This window comes from Vulpes lagopus, chromosome 4, assembly GCF_018345385.1.
Source record: "Vulpes lagopus strain Blue_001 chromosome 4, ASM1834538v1, whole genome shotgun sequence".
Classification (NCBI taxonomy): Eukaryota; Metazoa; Chordata; class Mammalia; order Carnivora; family Canidae; genus Vulpes; species Vulpes lagopus.
Genome location: NC_054827.1, coordinates 138307894 through 138326036, shown reverse-complemented (window position 1 = coordinate 138326036; position 18143 = coordinate 138307894). Strand labels below are relative to the sequence as shown.

Sequence of the window (18143 nt, the reverse complement as noted above, 5' to 3'; positions counted from 1 at the left end):
TCAGGAATATCTCAGTATGCTCAGTACATTTTCTTGGCCAAACTCCCTGGTAATACTCTAATAACTTTTACACTGGTCAGCCCAGCCTTTAAAAACCTGTCTACCTTTTGTTTCAGCGGGGTTAATTGTCCTTAGATTGAGTTCTGACTTCCCTCCTCTGTTATAGTAACTGTGACTAAAGTTGTCTTCACCTTTTAAGTTATTTTCCATTGCAAATTTTGCTTTGACAGTGTTACCTGAGTATTTGCAGGATGCACACTAGATTTTTGTTTTCAACCATATAATAGGCTTCCAGAATTGCATGGGGGAAAGATTGGCAGGTTAGGAAGCAGGGAGTGGATTGACCAGGGGAAGGGAAGTATGAAGCAGCAAGAAGCTTTGAATAGAGTGGATATAGGTAACTCAGGTGCTTACCTTTGTGATGTGAGTCAAAATAACAGCAATATGGGTCCTAGTAGAATTAGTTTGCCCTAAGCTTTACAAGAAAAGTTTCCTGCAGAGTGTGGTGAATGTTAAGACAAACTCCGCCCCAGAAGGGATCTGTTTTGGCTTCCTTATTTGCATTATTTTCGAAAATGACTTTATCAGCTTTTTTATTGACTTCAAGGAAAAAAATTCTTCCTGCTTGTCCAAGGACCAAATTTATCCGATATTTATAAAGATCGAAAACCTGAATCATTTTGTTGTTGCTGTTTGTTTGATTTTAAAATTGTGATCCCTATTTTAATTTGGTTTGTTATCTTATTCAATATATCTCGTTTTCTTATCTACACTTTAGACATAACATAACAAGAGGTTGTTGCCAGGATTAAATGAATTATTATATAGAGAGTGCATAGACCTGTGTTTAGTTTAGTGTTTTGTAATGGTCTGTTATTATTAGCATTATTAATGACAGTCAAGGAAAATCAATAGGTATAGGAGAGAACTTTTTAGTTTTTTTTTTTTTCTTGGCAATTTGGAAAACAAAAGGATAAGGAATTTTGCCCCTTATATCTAGACCTTGCTTAATGTCTCTAAATCATTAGTCTTCTATGAAATTATACTTACCTACTTAATGCTTAATTAAGAAGTAGCCTGTTTCACTTATAAATTGAATAAAAAATATTTACTTCATGTGCATTACACAGAAAAAGAATGTGCTTTCTCTTTTTTTCAGTGAGGAATATTGAAACCCTAGATAATTCTGAAAACATGAAACACTCAGGATGGCTATTTATGTTCAAATAACAAAAAAGCTGGTAAATAAATCTTGATGAATTATGAACCTGAAAGATAGACTATATTTACAAAAATGAGGTTTCATTTTTGTTTTTTTAAATAAATTACAGTAAGTCATAAGTTTGTTGCAGGTTAATGCAGTCTTTCTAGTTCTTCTGTGATTCATGTAGCATTTTACATTAAATCAGAAACAGACAGGTTTTTTTTTATGTATTGCTATTCTGTATAATGAAAAAACTAGCAAAAAATATTTTAACCAAAAATATAGCTTTAATTTTGATTCACTATAAACTCATATTATTTCTAGAAATCTCTATCTGTGATCAAGAAAAAATATGTTATTTGAATTATTAAAGTTAAGTTGCTCTGGGTCTATGATCCATTTGTGTTTGTCAAAAAGTAATCAATTGTTTAAACATGAACAACCTGGTATCTCCCATAGTGTCAGTAAATATATTTATTATTGAGATCATAAGAAAACTGTTTGTATAAATTCAGCATCATTGTATAAGCTATATAAACTTACTAGTCTCTGAGGTAAGGTTGCAAAACAAAAAATGAATAAAATGATATTTCTAAAAACCTTTCGGGCTTTTGCCTTGCTGCACCATTTAAAATGGTTGCATTTAAATGCTCAGTACATTCCAAGATCACTACAATTCTTTCAGCTGTAATTAACTTCTCACATTGGGTTCTGACATCTTTCTTTTATGCCTTTTTATACTTCTTAACTTTAAAAAAAAAATTCAAGGAAGAATCAGTGCAAACTATAAATTACCTTGTTCTGATTCAACTAAAGGGATCAGCAGGTAACGATCATTTCAATCCAACAAAAAGATGTGTGATTTGTATGCGTGTGTGTTGGCATGCCATTGTACCTCTATTTAGGGCATGTAACATGGATCATTTCATTTAAAATATCCTGTAAAATTACTTTAAGTAATGATTATAATAAAATAAAGCTTTAGAAATATGTCTAAATAGACATATTGTCCCTTGCAATCGAAGCCTCATAATATTCAAGCTGCAAATTATCATATTTGTTCTCGGATATAAGGCCAAAAGATGTAGGATGGGGATAATGTAACATTTTCTGCTTTTAAATATTTTTGGAGTTTTTTGTTTGCCTTTTTTATGTTGTTGGTTGCTTAGGATTTATTTTTGTTTAATTTTCTTCTCACACAATTCTCAATACCTGTAGTTGGGAAATTTTATTCTTTGTTTTCAGCCGATTGTTAATCCTCAACATTGGCACTTTTCTTAGTCTTAATCTCTCTCTCTTTTTTCTTAAAGATTTTATTTATTTATTCACGAGAGACACACAGAGAGAGGCAGAGATACAGGCAGAGAGAGGAGTAGGGTCCTTGCAGGGAGCCCGATGTGGGACTTGATCCCAGGACTCCAGGATCATGCCCTCAGCTGAAGGCAGGTACTCCCACTGAGCCACCCAGGCATCCTTTCTTAGTGTTAATCTTAGTTGTCCAAAGCACAATCTCACTTTTAAGCCTGTCATCATAACTGTTTGTTTTAACTAGATCGTTCAACACTCAATATACTGCTGTCAAAGTAGAAGGCCATTTATAAGTGCCATCAGTCAAATACCATGAAGTATTGATTTTTACATTGGTTCTATCATTATGGAGATGTCTGATATTCAGTTTTGAATCTCAGTAGTTTTGCTAATTGGTCACAAACTTTTTATGTCATTTGAAGAAAATCAGATTATTAGAATTTTTTTAAAGATTTTATTTATTTATTCATGAGAGACACATAGAGAGAGGCAGAAACACAGGCAGAGGGAGAAGCAGGCTCCTCACAGGGAGCCTGATGTGGGACTAAATCCCAAGACTCCAGGACCATGCCCTGAGCTGAAGACATGCCCTCAACTGCTGAGCCACACAGGCATCCCAGACTATTAGAATTCTTGAAAACATCATTAACTTAAGTAGATAACTTAACATCATTAAGTTAAGTAGATAACTTAAACTCTTAATTTTCTTAATGAGAAAAAAAATAGAGACAGAGGATAAACAACGTAGGTTCTGAAATCTGAATGTATTTCTTACTCCAGAAACCAGACTAAGAAGAATATCTAATATTTATAAAATATGTGGAATCTGCTCAGATAGTCATATCTTAGTATGTCATTCCCACTGTATTATTTTGTTTACCAAATAAGCATTTTCCTCTGACTTGAGTCATTAGAGGATTCTTGACTGCTTGGGATTTGTTTTAGGTGACTCTCTCTTGCAAGGAAGTGATCCCCAGAAATCCAAATGCTTCAGATTACCCTGGGAAACACTGAATCCCATTTGACTGGCTGACTTCAGGCTGGGGAAAGCACCCTGATCATAAACTTCCATTTAATTCCCAGTTTAATTCTGTTTAATTCCACATTGTGGTATCTTCTGGTCTCCCAGAGGGAGGATGCCAAGACTTGTTAGTCATATCATCGGTTTTGGGAAGAGTCTAGCCTCTTCCCCTTTTGGGAGAGTTTGCATTCTGAGAACATTTTCACCAGAACCTACCTCTTCTATGTTCTCTTTGTGGCTTGGGCTTGGGAACAACAGCCTATTTTTACTCAGTTGGGCCTAATTAATTTCCTCATTTGTTAAATTGCTTTTTTTCATTTCACCTTGATCTTGGTCATGCCCACCTAACAACAAGGATTCAAAGCCTGCTGTAAGTATGGGTACTCCTACAGTCTTTACCAGAGCAGCTTCTTTCCCAAACTCTTAGTGCCAGAGCTTCTAACTTACTTCCACATGTCTCCCTCTAATATAATGACCTTTCTTTCTGCCAAAATTTTCTTTTCATGTAACACTCTCATATCAAAATATGCATTTCTGTCTTAAGCATTTTCCCACATTTTGCTTAAGGAAATGTAGGTATTGCTCTAGCACTCTTCCTGTTGTGTTTCCCAGCTTAGAAATCACAGGAGCTTTAGATAATGGATACCACCAATGTACCAAAATTGTCCAAAAATATGCACATGTGCACATATGCATGCATATAAATAAATACCTGGTTTGTTTTTCTGCCAGGTTTCTAAAGCTAAGAGATACACTGTCAACTTCTTCCATTTATGTCGCAGGCAGGAGCACCAGCTGCTTTTAGAAAAACAAAAACAGAAACAAAAAACAACTATTTGGCTATTTAGCATTCTAGATGACCACTTAATTTCTAACACATGGGAATTAAGGATGGTCCTGAAAACATTCAGCAATTTTTTTTCCTGAAAATATTCAGAATATTCAGAAATATTCAGCTCCTTATATTCTCACTTATCTTTTACAAATATCCAGCAGTTCCAGCCGGTGAGGCACATTTAACACATGTGTTTCAGGATTCAGACAAAATGTATAAAGGAAATTACCATTAACCCAGGGAAATCCTACATTGTTACTTAAGACAACTCTTTAGTATCTCAATACTGATTTTAACTAAAATGATTTATATTAGTATTACGAAAATAAGCGTCTAAGGCCAACTGTCTTATACAGAAGAGGATGTACTTATCACACAGAATTCTTGCAGTAGGGCTTGGCAGTTTATCGCCGCCTTCAGCTCAGGGTGTGATCCTGGAGACATGGGATTGAGTCCCACGTTGGGCTCCCTGGATGGAGCCTGCTTCTCCCTCTGCCTGTGTCGCTGCCTCTCTCTCTGTGTGTCTCTCATGAATAAATAAATAAAAGCTTAAAAAAAAAAGAATTATTGCAGTAATACAATAACTAGAAATTAGTCTGTTATTTAGCTTTCTCAGAGAAGGTTAACAGAAACTAGATTTTTTTTTTTAACTCTGCTATTTCCATATCTTCATCTTTGGCATTTATCTATTTTTCTCTTGTAGAGTTCATTTATTGACAGCAACTTTCATAGATTTGTCTTCTTCACAAAGGCAGTCCCTTAAAAAAAAGACGTTGGTCCATTTCCCTAGTCACTGTTTTATATCATCCTCAGTCAAGGAGAGTTGGCTACAAATCTGGGAAGTGGGATTCCAACACCCTGCCAAAGATTCTAGCATTCAGGTTTGTAGATTACTTTCCTAGTGAAGGTGAGCTTTGTCTTCCTGGTATATCTGCTTTCACATCCCACCACCTCAGTCTTCATATTGGCGGAATTCTGGAGAGGGATCTCCTTAATTCTGGATCTTTGGTTTCTACCTTTCTTTCCAGCCATTGTTAATGCCAGACTTTTTATAAGGCTCTTTCTCTCCTGAACCATAGGTATTTCTTTTTAAAAATATATTTTATTTATTTATTCATGAGAGACACACAGAGAGAGAGAGGCAGAGACACAGGCAGAGGGAGAAGCAGGCTCTGTGCAGGGAGCCCAATGAAGGACTACATCCCAGGACTCCAGGATCATGCCCTGAGCCAAAGGCAGCACTAAACCATGAGCCACCCAGGCTGCCCACCATAGGTATTTCTAAGGTTATTTTTTTTTCCCCCTTTACAATAACTCTGTTTCACTATTTGGATTAATTACCTCAAAGACCATTTGAGATATTAAAAGCTCACCTCCTCCATTTTTTTTAATGTGGCTATTAAACAATCAAATACATATTGACCTGAGATATTAGAAATCAGTGAGCTTTTCCAGAAATTCCTTCTCAGCTGTTATGTTTGATACCTATTTTTCAGAATAGCCGAATCTCCATTTTACCAGAGACCTCCCAACCTCCCAGATATTTGCTCCTATTTCCTGCTGCTTGGCCAAATTATTCACTCCCTATCTACACTACCATTCTGCAGAAAGCACAGCCCTTCAAGGTGAGAGAAATGAGAGGTCAATGTAAATATCAGCTGCCTACATTGCTCTGAACCACAACACAGGGTTCCAAGAGAAGAGTACCCACTTTGTTTCCTATTTTGGATCCTTGAATTCTAAGGTTTCTTTTCTTTCTTTCTTTCTTTTTTTTTAAGACTTTATTTATTTATTCATGGGAGACAGAGAGAGAGAGAGAGAGAGAGAGAGAGAGGCAGCGACACAGGCAGAGGGAGAAGCAGGCTCCATCATGCAGGGGCCCCCACACAGGACTCGATCCTGGGACTTCAGGATCATGCCCTGGGTTGAAGGCAGGTGCTAATCTGCTGAGCCACCCAGGGATCCCTGAATTCTAAGCTTTCTTGCCATGCATCAGTGCCTATTAAATTAACCAAAGCAACATAGGAATTTACAACTACATGATTTATTACTTAGCACTGATCTAGAACAAAGAGGTGAGCTGTGTATCTGGCAGGAGGGTAGAGAGAGAGAGGGATTGGGAAGGTGTGAGGTATCTCTCTTTCTTTAATGTATTCATTATGTTCTTCCTACATGACCTATAACAGAAAAATACTCCCAAATATCTCCTTGAATACTCTCCAAGGAAAAACTAAGCATCCTAATATGGGTCCTACTTGCTATTTACATCATTTATCTGTGTTTTTATCACCATGATATTACTAGCATAAGGTGGTGGTTCTGTTGCCAAGGCAACTGAAATGTTTAACTCCATTTGTTATAATCCCCACTGAGTTCTTGGCTGTCCTCACTGTTTTTTGTTTGTTTGTTTGTGTTTTCCTTTTTTTTTTTTTAGATAAAGAATGAAATCCATTCCTTGTTTTTACGTACTTTCTTTGCTGATTTTCTCTTCACCACAGTGTTGTATTCACTACCATCCAAATCTGATAAACTGTGTTGTTTTGCCAGCACACAGTAATTTATTTACGTTCGATTATACTTGCTTACCTTGGTGACTTTTGTCTTCTCCCCTATCATAGATATTTCCTCCCCTGATTATTTCTCACTCATAAAAAACACAGGTTATTTATATTGAAGGAATGAATAAAAGAAGAAGAGCACAAAAATGTGGAATGTGAAGAGAGATGATCAGAGTTTTAGAAGGCAAATCAATAAGGCAGTGGATCTCAGGGAAAGGAAAGGATTAAGAAAGTATAATGTCAAGTTTAGGAATAATAGTGACAAATAGTGTGCTTGAGGAGAGAAGGGAATTGTAATAGAAAAATTTGAATGCTAAATTGAATATACTGTATTTTTCAAATGGCCTATGTGAGAATACATCTGGATATGTAAGAAATCAACTGAACTATGTTGAATTTGCAAATCATTCTTTTAAATGTTATATTATGTTCCCATTGCTTGTCCTAAAATAATAAAAGTTGTATATTTTTATGCTAATGTTGGCTGTTAAATAGATTATATATGAGTAAATTTCCTTCTGAAATTTTATGGAAGCAACCCTTTGAGTAATTTTGTTTATTTTCTCAGTATATGCTTTTTAAAGATATATATATAATGAGAGACACAGAGAGAAAGGCAGAAACAGGCAGAGGGAGAAGCAGGATCCCTGCAAGGAGCCCAATGTGGTACTCAATCACAGATTCCAGGATTAGGCCCTGAGATGAAGGCAGATGCTCAACCACTGAGCCACCCAGGCATCCCTCTCAGTATATGTTTAAAAAAAATTTTTTTTGTGCTGGTTTTATTTTGTTTGTTTCTTTTTTTAGTTTGTATCATCATAAAAGTGATATATCTTCATGGGAGAAAGTATAGATATATAAAATTAGATAACCAAAATTGTACAGATTTTGACGTTATACCAGAAAACACTTTTTTCTTTTTCTTTTTTAAAAGATTTTATTTATTTATTCGTGGGAGACACAGAGAGAAGCAGAGACATAGACAGAGGGAGAAGTAGGCTCCTCACAGGGAGCCGAACATGGGACTCAATCCCCAGACCTGGGATCATGCCCTGAGCTAAAGGCAAACACTCAACCACTGAGCCACCAGGTGTCCCAGAAAGCACTTAAGTTTTAAATGGATATGCATTAAATATTATGTATATTTTGTATAAAATTTGATTATGCTGATAAATGTGTTATATGTTTGCTTTTATGCATATTAGTAATTATGAATATGTTTTCCTGACATTAAGTATGTTATCATATCGTAATTTTTGTGGCTTCAAGGTATTTTATGTTACAAGTATATGAATTTAGAAATTCCTACATAATATATCTATTTTAAAACTAATTCCATATACAAATTTAAATAATTAGGTAAGATACTGATACCTTAGAAACAATTATTATATGACTAACCAGCCCCCATCCTATTTTTTGCCCCATCCTCCCTTTCTAAAATTCCAGAATACGTTTCTGTTAATTTAGATATAAATGCATTTATTCACTTTTCTCTATTCTACAAATACTTGTTCTATTAATCAAGGCAGGAATTATAAAGGCATCAATGCAGGAATTACTGTCTCACTTATTCAATCAAAACAGGGAAGAAATGTATTGTATTTATTCAATTGAAATAAATGGCAGAGAAGGGGAAGATAAGTGAATTGGTCTATTACAAAATCTTTTAGAATAAGAACATTGAATTGCATATGTATTTTACTTTTAGTGTGCCAGAGAAATACAGAATTGAAATTTATATCTCAGAAGGTCTATAGGAATAGGGATTGAGTCATTTACTAAATTATTAAATTGTACTCTTAAGTCATTAGCTTAAAACTCTATTGGATTAATTTATGCTATCACAGGATTCATTCTATATTAATATTCTTTTCAGACTCTTCCACACAGTTTCTGAAGGTTATAAAGGGCTTGAGAATGACATCATAGGGGGACACTTTGTTTCCTTACAGGTCAGTCTATACGCAAGACAGAATTAGAGGCAAAACAGGAAAAATACTTCAATACATTACATGTCCACATCATGGTGATTTTTTTCTTATACTTCTCTGTGACATGAGGCACTGGGAATGTAAACTCTAAGTGTACCTGTGTTAATGAGAGAGAATGGTGTCCATTGTGTTCTTTATTTTGTTTTATATTTGTATGTATGTATTTAAACAAGTTTCCATGCTTATTTGGTTTGTAGAGAAGGTTTTAGCTTGACTTGAGAGAAAATAGGGTTAGATCTTTAGTCACTTTATTGATATGTTTGTGTATAAAGGATGTTGACTACTGGTTATCAGAATTTTCTTCTCGAATCAATAAGAGCCATATAGCTTTTCTTGAATGTCTCATAGATACTCTCTTTCCCAATACCCAAAGCTGAACTCATTACTGTTTCTCAAAACATGCCCTTTGCCTTTATTTCCCATGTTGGTTAATGATACTATGATTTAATTAAAGCCCTGGAGTCTTCCTAGATACATTTAGATTACTCAACTAGATTTTGAACTGGATTTCCTGTCCAATAACATTCAAATCTATTCTATTATTACTGAATCATATTTCTAAAATTCAAATCCGTTATAGTATCCCCTTGTTTGAAAGTACTAAGGACTTCCCAATATTCAAAAGCCACAGTTAAAAATCTTTGACGTATAAAGAACTTCATGGTATGATTCTTGGTTAAAGTATCTCTCTACTCTTCGTATATACTTGTTAAAATTATGTTTAGCCACTAGTAACAAAAATTCAAAAATAGATTTTTTAAAAGCAAATATCAGTTTATTTCTTTCTCACACACAGAAATCCAAATATCTGAATCCCAGTTACCACGATTGAAAAGGGGGCAAAGAAGGTTATGCTACTTCCTTAAGGATTCTTCCAGATGGGATCAAACCAATCTCCCCTTGCATCTTTGGCCACAACTTAATTATGTGGTCCCACCTAGATTTATAAATTTTTTTTAATTTTTATTTATTTATGATAGTCACAGAGAGAGAGAGAGAGAGAGAGAGAGAGAGAGGCAGAGACACAGGCAGAGGGAGAAGCAGGCTCCATGCACCGGGAGCCCGATGTGGGATTCGATCCCGGGTCTCCAGGATCGCGCCCTGGGCCAAAGGCAGGCGCCAAACCGCTGCGCCACCCAGGGATCCCCCCACCTAGATTTAAAGAAAAAGCTAGATATTCTTGTGATTAAGAGAGTCAGAAAGCATTAATAGAGGAATAGAGAAAGAAAATTAATATTTGGTAGGCAACTAGAGATTTTGCTGTACCACTTCTAACCAAGATACATGGAATGATTTGCTTTCTGAACATATCACATTTCGTGGAGATCATGGGACTCTGTCTAGAATGCCTTATTCCCTCTTTCTGCTACCACCTTGGTTCTGTGTTCCCCACACAAAATGTCTGGTGAAGTCACAGAAACCTGCTACAGAGCAGGAGTCCCCTCAGCACCAGGCAGAAACAGGGTCTGGAACAAAATCTGACAGTGATGAATCAGGACCAGACCTTGAGGAACAGGATTCCACACAAGCAACCATACAACAAGCCCAGCTGGCAGCAGCAGCTGAAATCGATGGAGAACCAGTCAGTAAAGCCAAACAGAGCCGGAGTGAAAAGAAGGCACGAAAGGCTATGTCCAAACTGGATCTTCAATAGGTTACAGGGGTTACAAGAGTCAATATCCAGACAAGAGCCCAGCTTCAGATACCTGCATAGTTTTTGGGGAAGCCAAGATCGAGGATTTATCTCAGCAAGCACATCTAGCAGCTGCTGAGAAATTCAAAGTTCAAGGTGAAGCTGTCTCAAACATTCAAGAAAACACACAGACTCCAACTGTACAAGAGGAGAGTGAACAGGAAGAAGTTGATGAAACGAGTGTAGAGGTTAAGGACATAGAACTGGTCATGTCACAAGCAAATGTGTCAAGAGCAAAGGCAGTCCCAGCCCTGAATAACAACAGTAATGATATTGTAAATGCTGTTATGGAATTAACAACGTAACCATGTGAAAACAAGGACATTTTTTGGTGTTTCAAAAGAATAACTGCAGCTTGGTTTGAAATTTGTACTGTTTCTATCATTAATAAAGTTATGGCTTCTTGTTGAATGAAAAAAAAATAAAATGCCTTATTTCTTCTTCATGCAGCTAAATTCTATGCATTCCTCAAAGTAAACTGGAGTCTCTCCAAGAAAATTTCTCTCATATTATCAGTCTTATTTACTAGGTTAGTACTTTATTTACACCTATTCTTAACATTGCTTCTCACTCTAATACATTGTAAAAATATTTAAGTACCCATTTATGAATTTATATTGTCATTGCTTGTTTCACTAAATTTTATATTCTTACACATTTAAACTCAAAATCAAGGCCTTACTGGAATTATTTTTTTAAAAGATTTTATTTATTTATTCATGAGAGAGAGAGAGAGAGAGGCAGAGACACAGGCAGAGGGAGAAGCAGGTTCCATGCAGGGAACCCGATGTGGGACTCGATCCCAGGTCTCCAGGATCAGGCCCTGGGCTGAAGGCGGTGCTAAACTGCTGAGCCACCCTGGTTGCCCCCTTACTGGAATTATATAAACACAAGAATATATGAGATACCAGAAAAGCTAATGAAGAAGGAATTTTTCACCCTTACATGAATCTGAGAAAAGACAAGAATCAAATTCTGGGAAGTATTATTTTACATATGTTATCTTTCAAGTCTTGTCAGTTTTTATAAGATGGCCTGTAAAAGAAAAAAAAAAAAAGGTTTTTAACCATAATACCATTTTTTTTCTATTTGAAATAAGAGCTAAACTTTTTTGTGTTTTTGTACAATAATTGTGATATAAAATTAAAATCTTCTAATGAAAAAAAATAAAAAAATAAAATCTTCTAATGCTTTTTTTCTAAATTAAAATGTATGGAAAACATAAAAACCTCTTGTCAAAGAGTAAGTGTTTATAGCCATTGGACATTTTACATGATTGCTTTATTTAGTTTCTCAAGCCTTGCTGAAAAGAAATACTTGATTATGTGTGATTGCATAGTATATCTTCCTGGAGCACAAGCTATTATGCTGCCACTGATGGTCATCCATAAAATGCAGGATGTGTGCTGACCCTAAGAATGAGACTCATTGGGTTAGATATATAGCGATAGATCTATAGCAAAAGGCCTGGTGCTTCTAAAAGAGAAATGGAAGCTGGGTGAATGTAACTTTAGTAATAGGGAACAGGAATGTGACCTGCCCCAAATTTGTTGCATTTATATGGTAGTAAAATGAAGTATGAACCAAGCAGATATGTGAGAAAGGGAGAAAAGACTACCATGAGCAAAGAAAAACAGTTAAGTTCCCTTATACATTACCATAAAAAATACAATTCTACATGCCACTCAGTTTTAAGAAGATCGTTAATGATTATGTTTTGAACATTAAATTTTGTGTGTAATATTCATGTAATGTTCAAATATTGATACATGAACAACGAATCACCTAAATTCTGATAAAATCCCCTGTACTTACACATCCTTTTGGAAATGTATTTCTTCTTCTTTTTTTTTTTTAATAATTGGAGGTATGAGTTTCCCTAAATCTAAAGCTGTTCCCGTTAGTGGTTAACACTTCTTTCCACTCTTACTTGTCATACTAGTATCTGAGATGCCCAATGTACAATAACTTCTTTTCTAGACATTTTATTTTTTTCCGTTTTGACTAAATGAAATTAGAGTTAGGAATTACTGATACAAAATGATTATCATAAGGAAATAGAAAAATAGCCTTTAGATATTCCTGTTGGTGGCCAGGCCCAAAGAAATAGCATGACCATACCTGATTCAATATACATAAAGTAATTCTAAATATGAGGGATATTATATACACCGAATCTTTCTTAGATTTCAGCAATTAAGATTTGGTAAAAAGTAAATGGCAATATGCCACTTTTAAGGTTAACTTAAAGCTCAATTTAGTAGGTGGGAAAATAATGTGTATTCAAATGCCAAACTAAAATATTTCAAGGAGAATGGTCTCATAATATTAGAGAATAAGCCACTTTTATAGTACTTTATAAGCTTCTTTTATATAAGCAAGAGCTGGAGTGCATGTATAACAACAGTAGTCATTCTAATTGGTTATTGAAGTTTCCCTAAGACCCTGAGGTGGATTGAGGGCTGTGGACCTTGGGTCTGGGGACCTGTGGTTTGGACCATCTGTGCTCAGTATCTTCCATTTAATATGTGTAGGATTTTAAGCAAGTTTTTCAACTCTTAAGATTTTAACTAGAACAACTGTAACTAATTAAAGTTATAATATGTAACTGAGAATATTTTTATGTATTTTCCAAAATTTGTCCATAATTTAGATTTCCCTTAATTCCTAAAAAAAATCATTAGTTGTTTAAATTGATATGTTTTCCCTCCCCCCAAAATCATTGATTATAATGTAGTTTTGACCAGTTCTTTTTGAGGAAAGTCCAAATTTTATCAGAATTTATTCCAACCTTACATATGATTTAAGAGGTAAATTCCATGAAAGATTGATATTAATGCTTCTAATTTGACAACTTCTTAGTATCATATTAAATAGTCTGGAACTATTGTGTAGGAAGGTATCATAATGTAGCTCCAAAATTTCAAAAATATCAGGACAAACCAAACTGACTTCTGAAATTCAACTGAATACAAATGAATGCATCTTGGATAAGGCATTTGCCAAAGTGTATGCTGTTTTCCTTGTACATTGCCTTGTGCCTTTGTGAATAGCTCTTTATTGAAATAATCTTAAATTATCCTAATTTGATTATGTCATTTGTTATCAGCAGTGACCCTCACTGATTCAGTAATTAGTGTCAGAAGTGGACCCATGCAACAAACTATAAAAATCAGAGTCCGATTTCATTTCCTCATATATTCAAGCAGTACTGGGATCATCTCATGTCTGGGGAAATGTGACACATGTAATCCATAGTATGCAGTTTCATCATAATTATTCAAATCATTCCTGGTATAATATAGAATGAAATCTAGGAGGAGGATAAGGTGCTAAGAATTTAAATGGCTGTGACAGATGCCATAATAACAAGGATACATACAAACTTTAGTAGGCGCTTAGCTTCTTCTGAAATTCCCAGGGAACATATATAAGAGAAAAAAAAGAAAACTGAAAAGTTATGAAGTTACAAATTGCACGCCAGAAGACTTCCACAGCTTTGAGGGGGTTTCTGTTTGCTTATAATCACTAGGCAGATATAGCTAAGAACTAAGCAGGTACAATCTAATTGTAAGATCGGTAAAGTTGCAGTTTCCTTCCAAGGCTAAATTCCAGCAAATCTCTTATGCTAAGGTAGGGGTTGGCAAACTGTGGCTGTCAAGCTACCACTTCTTTTTATAAATAAAGTATTGTTAGAGCAGTCACAAGATTGGTTTACATGATACCAGTGGCAGTTGACAGAATTGAGTTGTTTCAACATAGTCTGGGGGTCCCAGACTATGGGCTCAGCGGTTTAGTGCTTGCTTGCCTTCGGCCCAGGGAGTGATCCTGGAGTCCCGGGATCGAGTCCCACATCAGGGTCCCTACATGAGCCTGCTTCTCCCTCTGCCTGTGTATCTGCCTCTTTCTCTGTGTGTCTCTCATGAATGAATAAATAAAATCTTTAAAAACAAAATAAAACAAAAAACATAGTCTGAGTGGGCTACAAGGCTCAGTAAAGCATGTCTTACCTTGCTCTTTAAAGAAAATGTTTGTGAACCCCTGTGCTATGGGAATGGCATTTGTGAAGATTTAGTGGGGCTGTGAGACATGGGACGGAGTCTTTAAGCAAATGTAGGTATGTCTGAAAAATGCTAATCTCCAAAATCCTGAACTACCTTTACCTGTGAAAGCAACACCATACCTACTTTTCAGGAAAACATTCCATCCCAACATAAGAAACTTAAGATACAGAAACAACTGCCTTATAAACACCCCATCACCTGTCATTAACACCAAAATGTATGAGAAGACAATGATTTTACATTAAAGAACAACAACAAAAACAAAACCATAAAGAATGTTTCAACTTGTATTAGCAAGATCCTGAAAAGCATTTGAGTGGGAGTTAGACAAAAGGTAATAAAATATGAGGCTCAGTTTGAAAAAACTTACTAGCATGCATGCACTCACTCTTCCAGGTTTTGGAGTCTCTTGTCTTGGTTTGATCTGCTGAAGTAATATTTATGGTTTATTAGGTTAACTAATTGAGGCCTGGACTTAATGGTGACCTGTCATCAACAAAGTCAAGCTGTTGGAATTTTTCTTTTGTTTTTTTAATTTTTATTTATTTATGATAATCACAGAGAGAGAGAGAGACACAGGCAGAGGGAGAAGCAGGCTCCATGCACCAGGAGCCCGACGTGGGATTTGATCCCGGGTCTCCAGGATCGCACCCTGGGCCAAAGGCAGGCGCCAAACCGCTGCACCACCCAGGGATCCCTGGAATTTTTCTTATATACCATAAGGAAAGGAGTTTCAAGGTTCAAGGACTGCAGATGTTGGAATTAATCTATTTTCAGCAATTTAATCAGCCACCTGATAATAATCACCCCCAAAAAGGACCAAAGGATATTGCCTTCTCCAGGCATTCAAAATGTATTGAACTGGGATAATCAGCTTTTTGGAAGAATTCTATGATGTCTGTTGTCTACAATGGCATGGGAATTGCAAAAATTAATGCCACGATATAAATGGTAATTTCCACCACGTTCTGACTTATCTTGCTGATTAAAGCAGTGAAACTGAGACACAAAAATAAACTAACTTGCCCAAATTTACCCAGCAGGTCTAGGAGCAGAAGCAGGAACCTAATCTAGGCAGATTAAAACCAGAATCCATGTTTATAACACATACACAATATTGGCATTCAGACAGTAAGGAAGTTAGTCAATGGAAAAGGTAAGTGTCTGAAGTCTAAATTGCAGAAGAAACAGCATTTTATCCTGTAAAATATTTATTTTTAATACATTTTCTAGTGGAAATTTTCTAGTGGGGAAGGGATGTGTTTTTTCATTATAAAAAGAGATGAAATATTAAAAGATAATGAGGAATTTCAGAAATTTAACATAGTTAACTTTTGGTTTTGGCAAAACAAAATGGTAAACTTTTTTTTTTGTTTGTTTGTTTTTTTTTGAAAGAAGGACCAGAGCAACTTTCAGGTTCCATTAGCACATTATGAACTCAGTTTGATACCTGGGCATTTTCAGCAAAATAGTATAGTAAGTGATGTTCCTTTGAATCCTAATCATTCCCATAAAATGCCAGTTGCATCATGCATATGGAAAATTGGGGGCATTGATGACTAGTATGAAATAAATGAAATATTGTAGTGTAAGAAATAATTGGATATCTCAACTCTAGAAAAAAAAACTACTAAGTTTAGGGGACTGGCTTCCAAACATGGAATTGCATGTAGAGTGCGAAGGAGTTTGTTATCTGGTTATGAGCTAGGTAACAAATTTGCTACCATAGGGTAGGAAGAAATTCTGTAAAGGAATTAAAAATTCTGAAACTTTCCTTTATGACCCCTCAGAATAATGGTCAGAGGGCAATCCATGTGAGGCACATGGCCTCCATTCTCCTTGATGTGAGGTTAGGTGAATTGAGGAAAAAAGCAAAGGTGAAGTGACTTGTCTCAATCTTAAGGGAAGAATGACAGTAAGGATTTGGGATCACCATGAAGGAAATGGGAGCAGGACCTGAGGACACAGTGTCTTTGAATTAAAACAGGAAGAAGCATAGTATTTAGTTTGTAATGGGCAATGTAAGGCCTGAAAAATTAAACTGCATATTTATTTTTGAAAGTGACCAGAAAAGCTGTGAATCAGCCTAAGCATTAGTCAAAGCAAGGGAAGATAATTTAACTGATGTGGCTTAAAAGGATAATGGAGATTTTTTTTTTTTTTAAGTAAAAAGCAAAAAGTGTTGCTCTTGATATACACCTACTAGAGTCTCATGCTTTAATAAATAATAAAGGACTAGAAGCTTCAGCTGCATGGTTGCATTCAATCACTGTAGGCAGTTCCTAGGTTATCATACTTTATGTTTAGTACAGGTATTTGTCTCAAGAAACAGGCTCAGCATCATTAATTTACTCTCACTAAGTGGCAAGAGCTTATCAGGTACAAAAGCAAAAATTTCATTCTGGGTTTCCCTGACTCAAGTCATTGCTCTCTATTTTACCACTGCCCAGTTAACATAATAATTATCAATAACAATCTCTGGACCCAACTGACCACTTAGTTACGTTCATTGTTCATGAAAACATTTGAAATAAGAGCCCAATGAATGACACATTGATACTTCAGTATAAACTTATTCATCTCAAACTAGTCAAAGATGGCAGTATGGCACAAAACCTAGGTCCTGGGTTGATTTTAACCTCCCTAAGCAGATGCCAAGCAGCATGTATCTGACCATATTACTTAGAATATATTTGATTCTAAACATCTTAAATCATGGACTATTTGTAAGCACATTTTTATGCAGAACCAATTGTGCCAGTCGATGGGAGCCTTGGGGTGGGGGGCGGTTGGGGGGGAGAGGAGAACCTGATGATATTTTAAGAAAAAAAGTGTATTTAAAGTAAAGAGATGATGTTGAATTCTATACCTATATGAACACCATATGGATGGCTTGTAGGTAACAACTGTTATATTTTTAGCATATGAATCACAAAATAACCACTTTCACAAATGTGTGAATGAAGAAATTCATTTTTTAGTCTGTAGCTATTTACGCTAGTTAAGTCATATATGCTGCATTGTATATTAAACAACTATTGTACTCTCTTCCTAGCTACTTCACTGCAATGTTATGTTTTGGTTAAGTTACTCTACACGGCACGCACACATTTTTCTTGCACTCTAACTGGCTACATTATACTAAGTCATTATCCAGAATAGTGCATTATTCATTGTATTCAGTTACCTATGTTGAGGTGCTTCTCCATCTCACTGTGTATCTTAGCTGGTTACAAAGGTTGCTCAAAGGGGAGCCCATTTTGCTTGGTATAATTAGGTTGACTGAAGAACAGTGCAGTACAATCTTGTTTTGGCTTTTCATGTAGATTATGAGAAACCATGATCAGTACACTGGTTCTCTACAAGATGTGAAATGAGAGGAAATGAACAAAATATCAGGATTATTGTTAATCTATTTTCATCTACACTTACAAATCCAAGTCCAACACTGGGAATTTTCATTTAT

General features: G+C 35.6%; 1 pseudogene; it reads left to right on the top strand.

Annotated features, from left to right (window-relative positions):
* Positions 1–10318: 10318 nt before the first annotated feature.
* On the top strand, positions 10319–10918 carry LOC121488877 (annotated as a pseudogene).
* The last annotated feature ends 7225 nt before the right edge of the window (positions 10919–18143 follow it).